Below are 16,114 nucleotides of genomic sequence, written 5' to 3' on the forward strand. Positions count from 1 at the left end.
TTCATATCTTTGCTGTATTTTTGCCTGTCACCTGTAATAGCATGGTTTTCCAGGAGCAAGTTAAAGTCTTTTAGTCTTTATTCTATGTGCTTCTCATAATTTACAAACTTGCTTACATTAGCAGCTTTAATGTCAGTTTTCCAGTTAACATGGGGACATCAGTACTTCATTCTGGGGCGAGCAGTGTAGTGCCGGTGACTGGTAGGACTCACACAAGAGAGCTCTGAGCTGATGTTCAGGTGGCAGAGTCTTGTTCCTTCACATCTCTGCCATTAAGGTACTGAACCGAGTTATGGTTTGTCTGGTTTTATTTGTCATAATTTCCCTTGAATACCTTCAAGTTGCATGTACTGAGTCAGGGAGCTCCAACTTAGCAGGCACAGATTTCAGATAAACAGGAGAGTCTAGCCTCCCAAATTTTCGAATACAGTTGAATTCCTGCTCTTCTCACTGGTAACTGGGCTCTGCTAACCTCCTTACTTAATTACTGCTTTATGAAGTGCTTCTTGATGGCTAGAAGAGATCAGACAGTAGGAGAAAAAGGTTTTCTTGTTGATTTTCATACCTAATTCATGGGAGCATTTTGTTCAAGGAGAGAAAGGCAGATGCAATTTTATATACTTTGATGACACTTTGCAAAAGTAAAAGTGAAATAATAATACATAGAAGTGCAGTGAATTAAGGGATGCAATTCTCTAAAGTGATCAAATAAAAAGCAGGAATAAAAGAATGCAAAATGTTTAACTTTTGTGTAAATATAGTAATCGTGAGAGGTTACATAGCATGCTGTGGGAAAACATTGGGATAATAGTAGGTGATTCATTGGAATCATGAAGCAGACATGGACTTGCATTTAAAATCAGGAAATGGAGAACTACCATCAGGCAGTCTGCTCTTAGCAGTTTTCTTTGTATCCCAGAGATCCTTCCCTGCTGTCTGCTCAGTTTTTGTCAGGGATATTTTTTTCACTGTGTTAGCAGATCCCATCTAGAGTTCTTACATCTTATTTCGTGTTATCCTTTGGTCTTCAAAAGGGTACTTAACTGTTCCTTAGTTTGTTTAACTGCATCTCCTACCTGCTGGAGATTTCACTATATTCAATTCTTCATTAAATTCTCTCAGTCTCTTGATCAGTCTTCTTCATCTTTTTCACAGGATAAGTCATCCCACTACTTTATTCTTGGAATATGTAAAAGAAAAATAATATTGTTATAATTATTAAAATGGTCTTGTGTACCTGAAGCTTCTTCACTCGTGTGGAGTTCAAAGTTATGTTTTGTATGAGACATTCCTACTGTCTGTTGTGCCTTAGATACCTCTCTCATTCTGTTGTTGCCTTTTGAAAAACCACAAGTAGTTGATATTAGCATCAGCAGTTTCTAGAAAATTTTCTATAGATCACTTCTGGTTTTGGGAAAATACATTTTATTTTCTTCTTTAGTTATATTAGATACTGTTTGCCTTGCTGCTCCTTTTGCTCCTTCAGTCACTTTCAAACCACAACCTCAACTCTACATATCTGGTAATTAAATCTATCCATATTATGAACATTTCGTATTTATTTTATATGGGCTGAAAAGAATCAGGGTTGGTTATAAATACTGTAATATATAGTATGTATGATTTTTGTGTTACAAGTAAAAAGCAACTGACTTTTGTGTTGACCTTGCAAACCAGAATTTCAGGTTTTAATTGACCTGGCTGTAACTTGTTTAATGGTGACCAAATGACTAGCCCATGACATGTCCTGGGCTTCTGAGTGGTAAATGGCAGAGGCAATAAAGAGCTGGTAAAAAACCAGTAATAAATGTTTTACTGTGTTAGTAAGGTGTACACTCTGCTGCATAGCAAAATGCTGAGTGTAACAGAATACTTTACATTAATATGCACATGAACTTTCAGTTTTTATTACATATGAAAAGGACAAAGATGATTAGCCCTTGTAATTAGACTTACTGCCTGATATTCTTCCTGAGCAAATATTTTCTTTTTTTCGTGATCTTGCCAATTGTACCTTCAAAACAGGTTTCTAAACAGGAAAAAAATCCCTGCCCTGCCCAGCATTCTGTTAAGCATCCAGTAAGCACTGCTTAGCTGTGAACAGACTGGCAAAACTGTTGTAAAAAGTCAATGCCTTTGATTTTGCTTTTTCTTACGTTAGTCTCATTAAGATGCTACCACCATTTGATTGATGAGAGTTATATTAATAAACTTGCTGTTAGTAAGAGGAAAATCAGGCCCACTGAGAGCTGAAATAAAGATTTAATTAGAAGAAATAAGCTACTGACTGTGCAGAATTACATATGTGAAATACTTAAAGTTTGTGTATAAACCAAGAGTTAAACATCTTACTGACTTTTTCTCTGCAAAGTAAACTTTGATTAATATCTTCACAATTGTGTATGTCCCAGCATAAGGATTAATAATAGGAGAGAATCTCAGAAAACAGTCAAGAGATTTATCTTTACTTCTTCATATACTTTTGGACTAAATTCTGGTTTTGTCATGATGAGATTAATGCAAACTTTCTAGAAATTGTTGGATTTACCCAAGGGATTGATGCTAGGCTGACAAGATGAAAGAAAGATGTGGTCTTGCATTTAGATCTTTTTGAAAGCAGATTTCCAATATAGTTTTGCATATTAAAGGATTCTGATATTCTGCTGCAGTTTAAAACTAATTTAGTTTGAATACCTACTAAGAACCTGCTCAATATTTAAAATCTGGCAATTAGAATAAGTTGTTGAGGAAGTTGTATTTACTTATAAGCTTTAACAAGCTAATGTCTTCTTTCTTGAGCACAGAAAAATCAGCAACTGGAAAATGTCATGCTCCCAAATCTCTCTTGGCTATAAAAACTTTTTATGAAACTTCCCCAAAGCCATATGCAAATGCAGTTCAATGCAGGGTTAAGCCACAGCCTGTGTCCCAACTACCTCTTTTTCTTCCACTGAGTTTTATCTACCTGCTCTGGCAACTTAACCCAAATTCCTTCCTAATGAAACCAAACTTTTCTGAAGTTTTCAACATGAGAAAAAATCGGTAACTCATTAAAAAACACAGAGAGTATTGCTTTGCTCAAAGAAATAATAGTAACGTTCAAAACAACACTCCTGAGGAATCATCTAATGGCTTTACAATGTGTTTTTAAAGCAAAGCTCAAATCCCTGTTTCAATATAGAATAGAACATCTCTGCCTCTTGAGAAAAGGCTGGGTTTTCATGATGGCAAATTCTAAAATAATCTCTTGATTTATCCTCTGTTTATTTTCTCACTCATCTTTTCATAGGCAGCTTTGACCTTTCATATCTAAGCATTCTCTGCTCTACTTAAATACTAGAGGGTCTATGAAGATCCCTTAGATTTTACCCTACAGTACAGATGATAAGTCATTGAAAAAGGACATAGCCCATAATACCTTAACAAAGAAATTTTCAGTGTCCAAAATCTCCTGCCTTTAACTTGAATTCTTCTGCTTGAAGCTGCTTTTTTCCTCTTCCAACTCTATTAGTTAACATCTTGTATTAGCTGCTGCTCAAGACTTCAGTTCCTCCTGTCAAGCATAAACTTATTAAAACTTGGGATAGGAATATCTTTCTGTCATATTTATCTGTATTAAATAAATCAGCCTTTGCCCTGTTGAATCCCTGGGAAGCTTTCCACCCTTCTGTCTTTCTGCTAGATCTCAAGTCATCTGAATTGGAGTTCATTTATATTTTAGACCTTGGGTTAAGATAGCATCCTTCAGGTAATAAAATGTCTCTCTCTGACAGATCTAAAGTGTACTCTTCCAGTGACAATTCCCTGGGGCACTTTATGTGGGAATCAAGAAGTATTTTTGCTTTGGTGGTTAAATGAAGGCTTAAATAGGGAATGTGCACACACAGAGGACAAGTGCACTTCTGGTGGGAAGATAACATTTCCCACTAGGTCTTTCTCATATTACTGGTAGTAGGTTATACAGTGACTGTTAGTAAGTGGCAGCAGATACCCCTGAGGCACTTGTCAGCATGATCAAGATGAGAGACAGAAACTCTGTCCATGAAAGACAGAATGATGACTTAGCATCAGACAAGTCTGAATATTAGAAACTTAGATTCTTCACAGATAGCCAGGTTTATCTGTTTCTCTCTGTATGTTTATTTTTGGCTATTGACCTTAAGCAGTGAGTGCAGCTACATGAATAGGCATTTGTGGGTTTGAATTTCACAGAACTGAGACACAGAAATACTTGTAGTAGTTGTAATTATTTTTACTACACATTCTCCCTATAGTCTGGTTTAGCATCAATCAGATCAAGAAATATAGTTCTTGATTGCAGACTTTCTTTGTCTAAGAAAATTGACGAGTTCAGTTCAGGGTTTTGTGAATTCTGCTTCATCAGTCACTGATTTTTGCTGGAGAGTTGCCTAAAAAGCACAAGCTATGTATTCTAAAGCATAGATGGTACCTTTTCCAGATATTTCCCTGAGAACAATGGAACTCTTTATTGGTTGCACTGACACTTTGCAAGGATGGAGGAACACAAGGATCAATTAACTGAGGTGTTGTCCTTGTTAGGCTTTCTAAATACGTACAGGAGGCTGAAGTTAGGTTTACTTGTTTTAGTCTCATTTCCTCTGAGCTGTTGAACAGAGTTAGAAGGGATCTTTGCTGATCACTATTTTAGCATGAAAGATGAGATAAGGCTTTTTACAACTACTATTTGAACACTCACTTTTGTTGCAGTGAATTTCCTTCAGGACAAAACCCCTGAAATAGTCATTGGCTAAATGATAATCCTAACTTGATACTAGAAGAAGTGTAATTTATGTGAGTAGATCTGGACAGAACTGGTTGGAAACATACCCTTCTAATTCTTTTTTAATTCAGTAAGATTGACAGGAAGTGGACTCAATTTTTGTTGCTTTCCATGTTGCCTTTTCTTACTACATCCGTATCAGTTATTGCTAGTCTGGTTCTAGTCAAGTCTGTGAAAATTTTGGTTTTGACTTTGATGAATGAAAGATAAGGCCCTTAGCTCTGAATGCTACAGAGGTGCCCAATATTTTGCAGTTACCTTAAGAACATAGATTTTTACTTCAGTGGATTCTCTGCATATTTTTGTTGAATGCAAAAGAGCATGAAGAGACTTGTCTCTAAAGACTGGTTTATCAAGCCAAGGATGCTTATTTAAAACCAGAATTACCTCTTGGATCAGAAAGGTGGTGATGTTGGAATGGACGTTGTAAAATATACTTAAGTTTACATTTTAAAGTCTTCCAGGACTTACGTGTACTGATTGAAGTGAATATGTGGGAGTTTTTTTTCCATTATTACTTTCCTTTTAGATTATAATAAATAAATAAACAAAAGGATACGATAGAGAGTGGAGCTATATTTATATTTTTTGTGTTTATGCACAACCCAACAACAACATTCCCATGGCATCACTAAGTATTCATATAATATAAAGGGAAATGAAAGGAATGTTTTCTAATATCAGAAATATCCAAAATATTGGAGTTTTTTCTCCGATATGTTAGTTTGCCATCTCTGTGTCTTCCTCCATACAGGTGGTTCTTGGAGAAAGCCCATTTCCAGGATTCCCACACCTATGCTGACCAAGGTTTGTCGTAGATGGCAACATGATGGCAACCACACAATAATGTCAGCCAGGTCTTTCAGCAAGGGCACAAATATCTTCCAGCACCATTTAAACTTCATAACTGTGGAAAAACAGGGATTGCTGTTAATGACAGGATATAGTGGTTCCTGTAAACTTTTCTGTAGGTGTTAGCATTACTGGAGAAATGTGATTGGATTTCATGCTGTGTTAGCTCTTTAGTTTATCTTGCAGCCGGTTTAATTTTTACTGCAAACTAGTGAGAAAAAGTATGAATTCTATTTGAAGTGTGATTTTCACTTTGCTTCTATTTGAGAGAGAGGTAGTTGACTAAGCACATCTCGTGATCACCCAGCATATGATTAATCATTTATAATAACTTAAAGATATACTGCTATGCCTATTTAGTTTGGCAGTTAAGATGTTCAGTAAATGGCAGTGAGTGAGTGGAGTAGCAGAAGGTGAAAAGAATGCAATCAGTTTTTAACCAATAGTATAAGTTACAGTCACTGTACATATGTATGTGTACCATTGTACGTACAGCCATCCGCCAGTCAGAGAGCTTACCCGGCTAATTTACCAGCCACAATGTGCAATGAAGTTGAACGATCATTACTTGGTAAAAAAGTAAAACCATTTGAATGGATTCAGGAGACCCAGGGTGCTCCTTGTTTCATCTCAAGGTCCTGATACTATAATTGTCATTTGGACACAAGCTGTATCACTTCTAGGATATCATCTTTCAACAGGATCAATAGTTTCTCCACAATCAGCACTGAAATCCAGGAATAGTTCAGTAGTTAGACTGTTCCAGAGTCCATTACAATAGACAGTATGGACAAAACAGCTCTTACTCTGCCAGCCTGGCTTGTTCTCCTACACATCTCTGGAAGAATTTGTCCTCTTACAGACTCTTATGCTCCTTCCTTCCACTCCTCCCTCCCCTCCTCCTTCTGTACATACAACATATTCTGGATGTCAGTGCTTAAAACGTGCAAAAATCACAGGGTATGAGGAAACCTTATTATTATTCACCACTTTATGAAGAGATGCCCATTTTTAGAATCATAGTATTCCAAAGTATTTGCGACCCAAAGAAGGACATGCAGGGTCAGGGGAAGAGCCAAGCTGTTGGGACAAGGCTGCTGTAGATATGTCGTGTAATTCTAATGATATGACAGACAGGAGCTGTCAGTGTTGCATATGGCTTACACAGTGTGGACATCTGGATCAACAAGGTGAAGCTCCAGGGTGAGGGTACTGGTCCAGAGACACCTCCACATGCTGTATACTGGGGACAGAAATGGATCATTCCTTGGGCCTGGTTACAAAGATGGTAGGGACACATCCTGCCTTGTTTCAGAAGCAAGAAACTACAGCAGAGAGGGTGAAGAATAGGAGGTGGCTTACAGATGTAGAAACAAAGGGAAAGTTCTCAGATTTGAAAAAATGGTCTGCCATCACCTCATTTACTCAGAGTTTGTTGTTTTAGAAAAAGCTTTGGTGGGCATAAGACCTTGCTGGTACAAAAAAGCAATTGTTACGGTTTAAAAAAAAGAAGTAGAGGCGGGAAGAAAAAACATTAAAGGCAGTCTCCAGTTAGAACATAGGACAGTCAGTTTCTGTACACTTAGAAAAATGTTTAGGGACAGATTGGGAAATCAAAGGTCTTGAACATGTATTATGTAACAGTGTTTCAAAAAAAGGGTACAGAATCTTTTAGAAGCGTGCACAACACCGTGGTATGATGCTATCAACTAGTAAATTAAAATTGTCAGTGCTCTTTTCACCTTCTCGTCTTCTCCAAATGCAAGGGAAAGAAAGGAGAATTTTCTTTACTTTTAAAGTCAGCGTTTGAAGCATTTGTACTTTGAGTAAAACCAGGAATAGTGTTTCTAGAGCAAATGTCCTTGCAAGTAATTTGAGTTTTGCAATTTGTATCACTAATCCTCAAGTAGGCGTCCCGCAACATCTCTAGCCTATTACTTACAAGAAAATAATTAAAATTTATTGCAATATTAAACACAATTCTTTTTTGGGGGGGAAACATGACCTAATTAGAGGCACAGAACTTTAATTTATGTGCTGGGAACTGGCACTCAATATCTTCTTTTTCATTGCTATTCAGGAACGTGGAATATAGATTATTATCTGTGACAGGTTTCTGGCAGTCCCTCTTGGTTTGACAGTGTTATTTTAGAGAGAAGAGAGAGTCACTTTTGTATATAATGAAAGGCAAAGTTGTCAAGCATTCATACATATTTTATGCTGCATAAAACTTAAGTGCTGGAGGAAAGATTCTGTTTTCAGTCATGCCATTGTAAATTCATAGTGCTTCTCCTGACCTCCAAGTTTGTATCAGTGACACACAATGGCATCTAGCCCAAAGGACTAATTCCATTTTTTTACACAAGTAATGCAGTTCTTTTAAGTCAGCTTGGCCCTTACAGGGTTTTTTTGGTTAGCACAGTCATGCACAACTGTGATGTGTATTTTGGCAGTTTGGCATTTTCTACTGACATTGACGGAACTAAAAGCAATTTCTATCAGTGTACTTTCTTGAAATGGCATTAGGCATAGTCTGTATTGTCTATTTTTTTTTGATGGAAGTGGTAACTCTTTGCTGCAAAAATTCACGTGGAGAGAAAAACATTTTCTAGTTGTATGTTGCTAGCTCTGCCTTTTCTCTGTTCTTGTAAAAGATGGAGAGTCCCTTTAGGCATTTTTGTACATTGTTTGTTTTCATTTCCAAATGTTGCTGAAGCAGCATCACATGAGCACTGAGGTGAAACAGAGCAACCAAAGTACTTTGGTTTCTGTAAGCTGAATGGAAGATGATATTGTCTTTAAAAAGCTTACTCATTAAGTTTATATATTTGATAGGGAGAAAAAAATCTCAATTCTCTTACTGTGAGGCAGCCACAGGTTCATTTTAGTACTAACCAGTGTCCACACAGACACTGTTTCACTAAGGAATAAAACAGAAAGTTCTACACATATCCTTCACAGAATACTTACTTACCAAAGAAAAACATGTTTAGAGTCATGATTTCCCCTATGGCTTTTCCAGGAAATGTATGAATGTACAACAATTTGAGGGATTCATTATTTTAAAATACAAAAATAACCTTTCTTTATGCAGATTCAAAATAGTGGAACATTATATTGCATGCCCTCAAGTATAAGGGTTTCACTGATTAACCTTTTGTAAGCTTTTTTAACAGCTCATTTTCTGCATATTAACACATACATTAAAACAAACTGCCAAGTGGAATCAACTTTTCCACAGCACTAGCATGAGATTTCTAGCAGGAGAAATAACATTCTTAACATCATGCCATGTCTCTCAGTTCTGGAATTTGCAACTCAGGGCTGATATTCTTGACCATACTGAATCTGGGAAAGAATAATATGGTGCAGAGGAATCTTTGGGAGATTGGGCTGGTTTCTATAGTGTTGGCAACAAGTGACGTTTCATCAAATTTGCTGTGTGATAAAGATTTGTCATATCCTATACAAGAGTATCTGGTCCCAGAGGGATGATCTTCATCTTCTAAAGCATCCTCCAAAGGCACAGAACTGGGCACAACACAGCTCTGCCTTCTTTACCTTCCCAGGAGCCTGTGACACCTATATATATAGAGAGAGAGAGAGAGGGAGAGATGATGTTTTATTGGCAGCCCCCTGTAAAAACAAACAAACAAAACAAAACACCCCCAAGAAATTACTAAAATATTTCATTTTTCTTTGGCTGGATGACCCTGAGTTACATTTCTATTGAACGGACTTGGAGCAAAAAGAATGCACTTACCTCTTCTACCTTTTTCTTTTTCTTTCTAGCTTTGAGCAGTACAGTATGAAGTGTTCTTTTCTGATTGTTTGCAGGAAAATGTTGCTATGAATGTGATGTTTGGTTCATCTTTCTTTCAATATAATATTTCCTGCAGCAGGCCATTTTCTGTGGGAAACTTTTATTTTTAAGTTCATAAGTGTGGAATTTTAGAGTTCAGTTTCTTACTACAAGTAATGATTATAATAACATTATGTTAATGCTATTAACTAATTTTACTACTAATAACAAATAATTATGTTACTAGAAGCATTACAGGCCAGCCTGTTCTGTGTACCATTCAGCTGGATTAGCATTTTGAGTGTTATTTCATCCCATGTCAGGAATCTGTGTTACAGGTTATTAGTTTCCACAAGGCTATTTCATAATTAAAACAAGGTTTTATGCTTTTAAATAATGACCAAAAAACCCATACAGAAGCAATAACTATCTGAAATATGATCATCCAACAAGAAAAATACACTTACATCATCGTAAGCAGACACTGCAGTAGATGCTGCAGCTGGACACAACAAGTTTTTTTCCTTTCGTAGAAAGACTGAGTGTCCATTACATTTTCTGAAGGCTTCATCAGGCATCTCTCTGCCATTCCCGCAATCATGAATCAGACCCAATGTAACCAGGATCTTTGCAAGTGGTGAGCCATTGAATAGTCATATAATAGGGGAACGCAGCAGGTCTGTGGAAAAGTTTGTTTTTTCCAAAGCAGGATTTTTTCCAAGGATTTTCATGTTTAACTTTATGCTACTGGAATTACATCATTATTTGTCAAAGTGAGCAGAAAAGGGTTGTACCAAGGAAGGAGTTGTTAGATGTATCATATAACCACACACTTAGGCAGATAGAGGCTGGGAGAGGATTTAAGTCAACACTGGATAAATATTTTTGGCAAACATGCATTTTTAGATGCATAAATAAAAATTAACAATATTATATTTGTTCTATATTTTATATTGGTAGCTCTGCAAGAAGTTAGAAAGAAATGTGTTAGTTTACTACTTCATGATTTTACTGGTTTTTTTCCCCCTTTATGGAAGCTTTTATTCTGCTTTGGTTTTTTAACACAGATGTACTACTTATTCCTCAGTTACTACAGCTTCCTTAGAAATTCCTTCACATATGGCATTAAATTCCAGTTGACAAATATGCAGAGAAAATAAGCTTTCCTTATGTACAGGCATTTGCTGTGTACAAAAAAAGTGAAGCAAATAGCTTAGCTACTTTTACCTTTTAAAGTATGTGTTGTTTTTATGGAAATAGTCTGAGGTCCAATATGGTGTCCTTAGATTGTGTTCTCAGAACAATTTCAGCATCAACATTGAATATAAAGGTACAAGTGGGAAAAGGAATTACACAGTTCTAACTAAAGGCTCAATAGTAGTGGATTTGTTCTTTTTTTCCCCCATTTTTTCCTTTAAAACAACAGTTATATTAAACATGCAGCTCTGTAATTTGTTCCTTAAAGTAAATTCAACTTCTGCAAAACTTTTTTAAACCAGTCATAAGGATATATCCTCATCAACTTCTAAAGAAAGACAATTTTAAAAAGCTTGAAAAAATTCAGTAATGTTTTGGAAATATGTTTTAAATGATAAACAGAGTAACATTCAGTACTGATGTTACTTTTGTATTAATAGCACCTTTAATAGCTCTTTCTTGTAGCATATTTTACATGCACAAGAGAAATTTTTCCTTTCATTTTAATTATCTATGGAAAAGACATTTGTCTGTTCAGTTATGTCACCCATGTGTTGCAAAGCAGAATTATTTCTTAATACTATTAATAGTTTTTGTGGAATTCATTTTCATTTACAAATAAATGGATATGCATTGTCATAAAAGCGATGAGCAAACTGTAGTAGGTGTAAAATTAAAGAACATACCTTGTATTATTCATAATTTAAAAGAAATTGGATTCTTAAATAGTATTCCTAATTTTCTGGGTATAATTGACATCACTACTGTTGGGGTCCCTCCCCTGCCGTGTAGCCCTGGGAGAGGGGCCCTGAGGGCACAGACACGGGGCTTCCCTGCCCCTGCTCAGCCTCGTTCCCATTGGTTGGTTTGTGTTCCCTGCGCGGGCAGAAGGACCCTTGGTCCCGTGACTGGAACAGTTCCTGGGCAGAGCCCCGGCCATGCGGCTGGAGAAATAAACATCTCTGAAACCATCAAGAATCTGTCTGTCCATATATATTTCCTTTCCACAGGACTCCTGGTTTGGTATATGTATGTTGCAGTATCCCCACTGCAACACACTACAACACAGCTGAATAGATAGAAAGCACCACATTCAATACCTGAAGCTCAGTTTGGATCAAAACTTGTTAAGTCAGATCTGGTTTTGTCATTCATAAGTTTAACCAGGAATTTAAATACCCATAATCATAAGCATACATGAAAATTTTTTGTCTTAATCTTCTGATTACACTGACACCCTGAACTAGCAATTGGGTATGAAACATTGCAGTAGATCAATTTTTTGACCATTGTGTGTAATGGTTCATACATTTAGCATACAGAAGCCCAAAATAGCATCTTGTCTCCACTCAAAACCAGTACAGTCTCATAGGAAAACTGGTATTATGTTATTTTGAGTTGTTGAGATCTTTGATAGCTGCCATGTATCCTCAGTTCACACTGGAAACTGGAGAAATTTGGACATTGTAGTTAAGAGCCCAGAAAGACTGTGATGATGATACTTCCAGTCCTGAAGTCAAAATCAATCTAAATCTCAGGCCAAATTAAATCCAATGAGAATTTTAATCTGACTACTTCTGAGAAAGGCTCTGCAATACACCTTTTTTTAAAACCCAGCTATTTGAAAGTTACTCTTCAGATTATCTAAGCACAGCAGCAAAAGGTCCAAGAATGTGCAAGGTCCTTTCCTCTGAGTATTCACAGCAGCTCACACCATGTCAATGATGCCTGTCTGGTGCTTGTCAGCACTGTCAGGACTCACTGGCTGCCTCTGGAATTTCTATTTTCAGTTTATTCCATATTCATTTAATGTAAAAGGCAGGTGAGGGGGAGTGACAACAGGGATCAGAAAGCCCTTCTCCAGAACCTTACTTGTTATCATTTAATCCTTTGAGATTTAGCCTGTCAACTTAAAAACTTTATCTCACAGTATTTGAAGTTTTTGCATTGCAAAGAGCTGTTTGGGGATATAAAATTTGACTAAGATCTGCAGTTCCATTCTCTTTACAATCTGATCATTTTTATTATAGAAGTTAATTTGGAACTGGAAGTACTGCTACCTCAAGAAGGAATATAGCATAAATATTTTTTCGGCATGTAAATAAGTGATATCCAGTAGAAAAAGATGTACATGCTCTGACTGGTTGAGTCTTATGAATATTCCTGTGGCCAAGCAGCAAAAGTAGAAGCCGTTACTCATTTCAGATTAAACAGGAGTTCACAATATTGTGTATTTTTATTTTGTGTGTTACAGATTCATTAAAATAATATTTGTGTGTGTGTGTGCGCCAGGAATTCTTCAAATAGGACATTTTAAAAGGTTGTCACTGCCCAGGGTAGATGACTAGTAGATTAAATCTAACAGAGTTCCACCACCTGTACTCTTGAGAGACTCTCCAGGTTACAAGAAAATGCCACCTGTCACTCATTCTCATGTGTCAGGACTCTCACCTGTCCCACTCCGAAAGACAGGTGGAGCGGTATTTTAGGACTTGCAGGAAGAGATGTCATGGGCACTAAACTGTCAAACCTGCAAGGGCTGTTGAGAACATTATACAAGATAAAAATTTACTGGAATAAATCTCTTGGCTTCTATAGATATAAGTGCTCTTATGTTGAAAGAAAGATCTCTTCAGTTTTCACTTATTCCCAGTCTGTTTAAGCCCTCCAAGAGTTCTATCTCCATGAGGGCACCCCAGCATGTACACGGACACAGTCCTTACCTTGTGCATCCCGTTTACTTTAAAATCAATGCCAAAGCAAGCAGGATCCCTTGATACCTTTCTTTGTCATTCAAGCACCTGAAACACAAGGTGCAAAAGAGTTGTAGCCCTGCAGAAGGTTTATAAGAATGTGTTCAGACTTTACCTCTTCTCCTTTCTCCTCTTGTTTGAGGCAAGGAAAAAACATTACAGCTCAGAGATCTGGCTGTTTTACTCTTTATGGCTCAGTGAAAGGATAATTTCAAATTCTGTTGTAGTAACAAAATTAGTGTGGGAATAATGCATGATACACCATCCTACTTAGAAATGGGACATGGTTCTGGGTAAGTGCTTAGCTCATCCTTTCGTATTTCAGCATTGGTAAAATGTTTTGGGCTGTAGAAGGACATTAAAAAGATGTGCTGAGTTTGTTGGTTTTGATATATATTTTTTTTTAAATTAGGAATGACCTTAATCAAATTTTAATGTTGTAAAAGCAAACATTAGGAAGTTGTTTTCTCATTGAAAATATGCTGAGTTGCATTTCTTGTCCCATGCCACCATAATCAGTCTTTAAAATTATTTTCAGAATAGTAACTATGATGGAAAAAGCCATGTACCATATGCATAATGTAGCCAAATCTGATGGGTTTAATATACATATCTCCTCATGCAGACAGAATATTTTTAGGATTTTACTAACTTTTGTCCCTTAGAATCAAATATTTAGTATCAATAAATAAATTAAACACAGAGGTTCATCATGATTATTTATCATTATGAGAAACATATTGCACTTTGAAAAATAATCCTAAGAGAGTAATTAATTTCTTTTTCACAAACTGATCATTATTATATTGGATTATATTGTAATTAATATATCAAAAAACACTAGCATAATCACATTCTTCTTATTTTGACATGCAGACTCTTACAATGTACAAATATGCAGACAGATGGGAAATACATCAATTGAAATCCTATCCTATGAATGTGAATATTTGAAAAACCTTTGAGATTTTAGTGGACTTTAACAAAATATTTACTTTTTAGCATCTTTTTCTGCATTTCTACTTCATCCATTATCTGAAGCCTGACATGGTGTCATTCTTCTGAGTCAGTTTGGCAACAAATCAGGAAAACCCAAATCATTACTCAAGCAAAGCATATGTAGAAGGTGGGGGAATATGAAAGGAGCCAAACGAAAGTCTAATAAATTGTGTTTAAAACTTCAGCTCTCTCCTAGCTAGGTTGTGAAGGTACCAGATGAGTTTATCCACAAGCTGGTAACCCTTCAGGCTCAATATTCCAGCTGCCTGTGTGGTAGAGAAATTCTCTAGATTCTCAGAAATTTTATAAAGCTGACAGGAAGGAAAAGTCACAGAATGTTTCTGTGCAAAATTCATGAATGTAAAGACATTAAGAGTGCATTCTCCAATGATAAAACTCTGTGCCTGTAATTGAGCATCCTATGAAACAATATTAACAAGAGTAGCACAAAAAGACAAGTTTTAAAAAATCATGAGCCTAGTCCTTTTACACTGTGAAATGGCCTTTTAGGTTTAAACTAGTTTTAGGACTTTTCATATGCTTTCAGTTTCTGAGAACTCAAATGTGTATGATGATTTTTTTCAGTGCATTTTGTTTTAGTAGTAGCTGAGATCCTCTTGTAATCACTTTTCTGCAGGAATTGTCTCCTTCAGTAAAGCCTAAGATTCGTTAAGGTGTGATAAAAGCACTAGTGCCATGAATTGCTGTCTGTTGTGAGAGCTGGGAGGAATAAATACTACATGTCTCTGCCTCTAAGTTTCCAGAGAAACCTACCTTTTCCATTGCTGGATCTTTATTCTTCAAAAGGCAAAGTGAGAAGAAGCTTATACCTCAGAAAACACGAAGAGATGGATCATTCAGGCAACTAGCTGTGGGTTGCAGAGGCCAGAAAATACACCCAGCCATTTCCAGCATTCTGCAAGAGCTGTATGTTACAGACCTGAGATATCAGGAGGGAGTTTCCTTTGGAAGGCAAAGCTGAAAGGAAACCTATTTTCTTCAGCAGCAGGGAACAGCATGAAAAAAATATTTGTGGAGAGCAGTGGAGGAAGATGAAATAAGGAGAGTCAGAGGATCTCTTTGTAGATAGCGGTGAAGTTGTGTATTCTTACATATAGGCTGAGGTGAAATGTTTCCTTTCAGTTCTTTGCTACTTGATAGTGGCAGCTTTCCTTACCCAAAGTAGCTTCAGGTTAGTCATTATTACTTGTGTGTTTCTATCAGTGTATTATGGGAATACTGGATGTTGCTGCCGCGGAATGATATAGGAATGCTGGATTAAGTATAGGCAAATGGCCTGACTGTATTCCTTACCAAGGTTAAGGGATAATTTTCGTATTCCACACTGAGCTTCATGAGGTGTTACACTGATGAGTAGTACTCTAGCAGGTTCATGCCATTTATGTATGAATGTATGACAGACAAAAGTACCTTTGGCTGAAGTGCAACCATGCCTTCAGTGTCTAAAGTAAGGATGCACTGGTCCAAAACTGCTAGGTGTTCTTCTGTGTTTGACTCAAATGTATTTTAGAACAGCAAGTTGTCTATATTTTTTTATGAAGCTGTGAGGAGGAAAACAGCTTTCAATTCTCAGACAGAGTTGTCCAAAGAAAAAAAAGAAAAATTAGTTTTATCCAATTACAATAAACCTGTTCTTCTAAAAACATGCATGAAGTTGTAGACAACACTCCTTAAACTTACACTCCTGCT

At 36.6% G+C, this 16,114-nt stretch overlaps 1 protein-coding gene across 1 annotated transcript in view; it reads left to right on the plus strand.

Annotated features, from left to right (window-relative positions):
* The window catches only part of CNTNAP2 (contactin associated protein-like 2), a 1,035,043-nt gene that overhangs the window by 518,580 nt on the left and 500,349 nt on the right, over positions 1-16,114 (plus strand). The gene's annotated exons all lie outside the window — the stretch shown is intronic.

The sequence above is a fragment of the Corvus brachyrhynchos genome, unplaced genomic scaffold (assembly GCF_000691975.1).
Source record: "Corvus brachyrhynchos isolate BGI_N302 unplaced genomic scaffold, ASM69197v1 scaffold94, whole genome shotgun sequence".
Lineage (NCBI taxonomy): Eukaryota > Metazoa > Chordata > Aves > Passeriformes > Corvidae > Corvus > Corvus brachyrhynchos.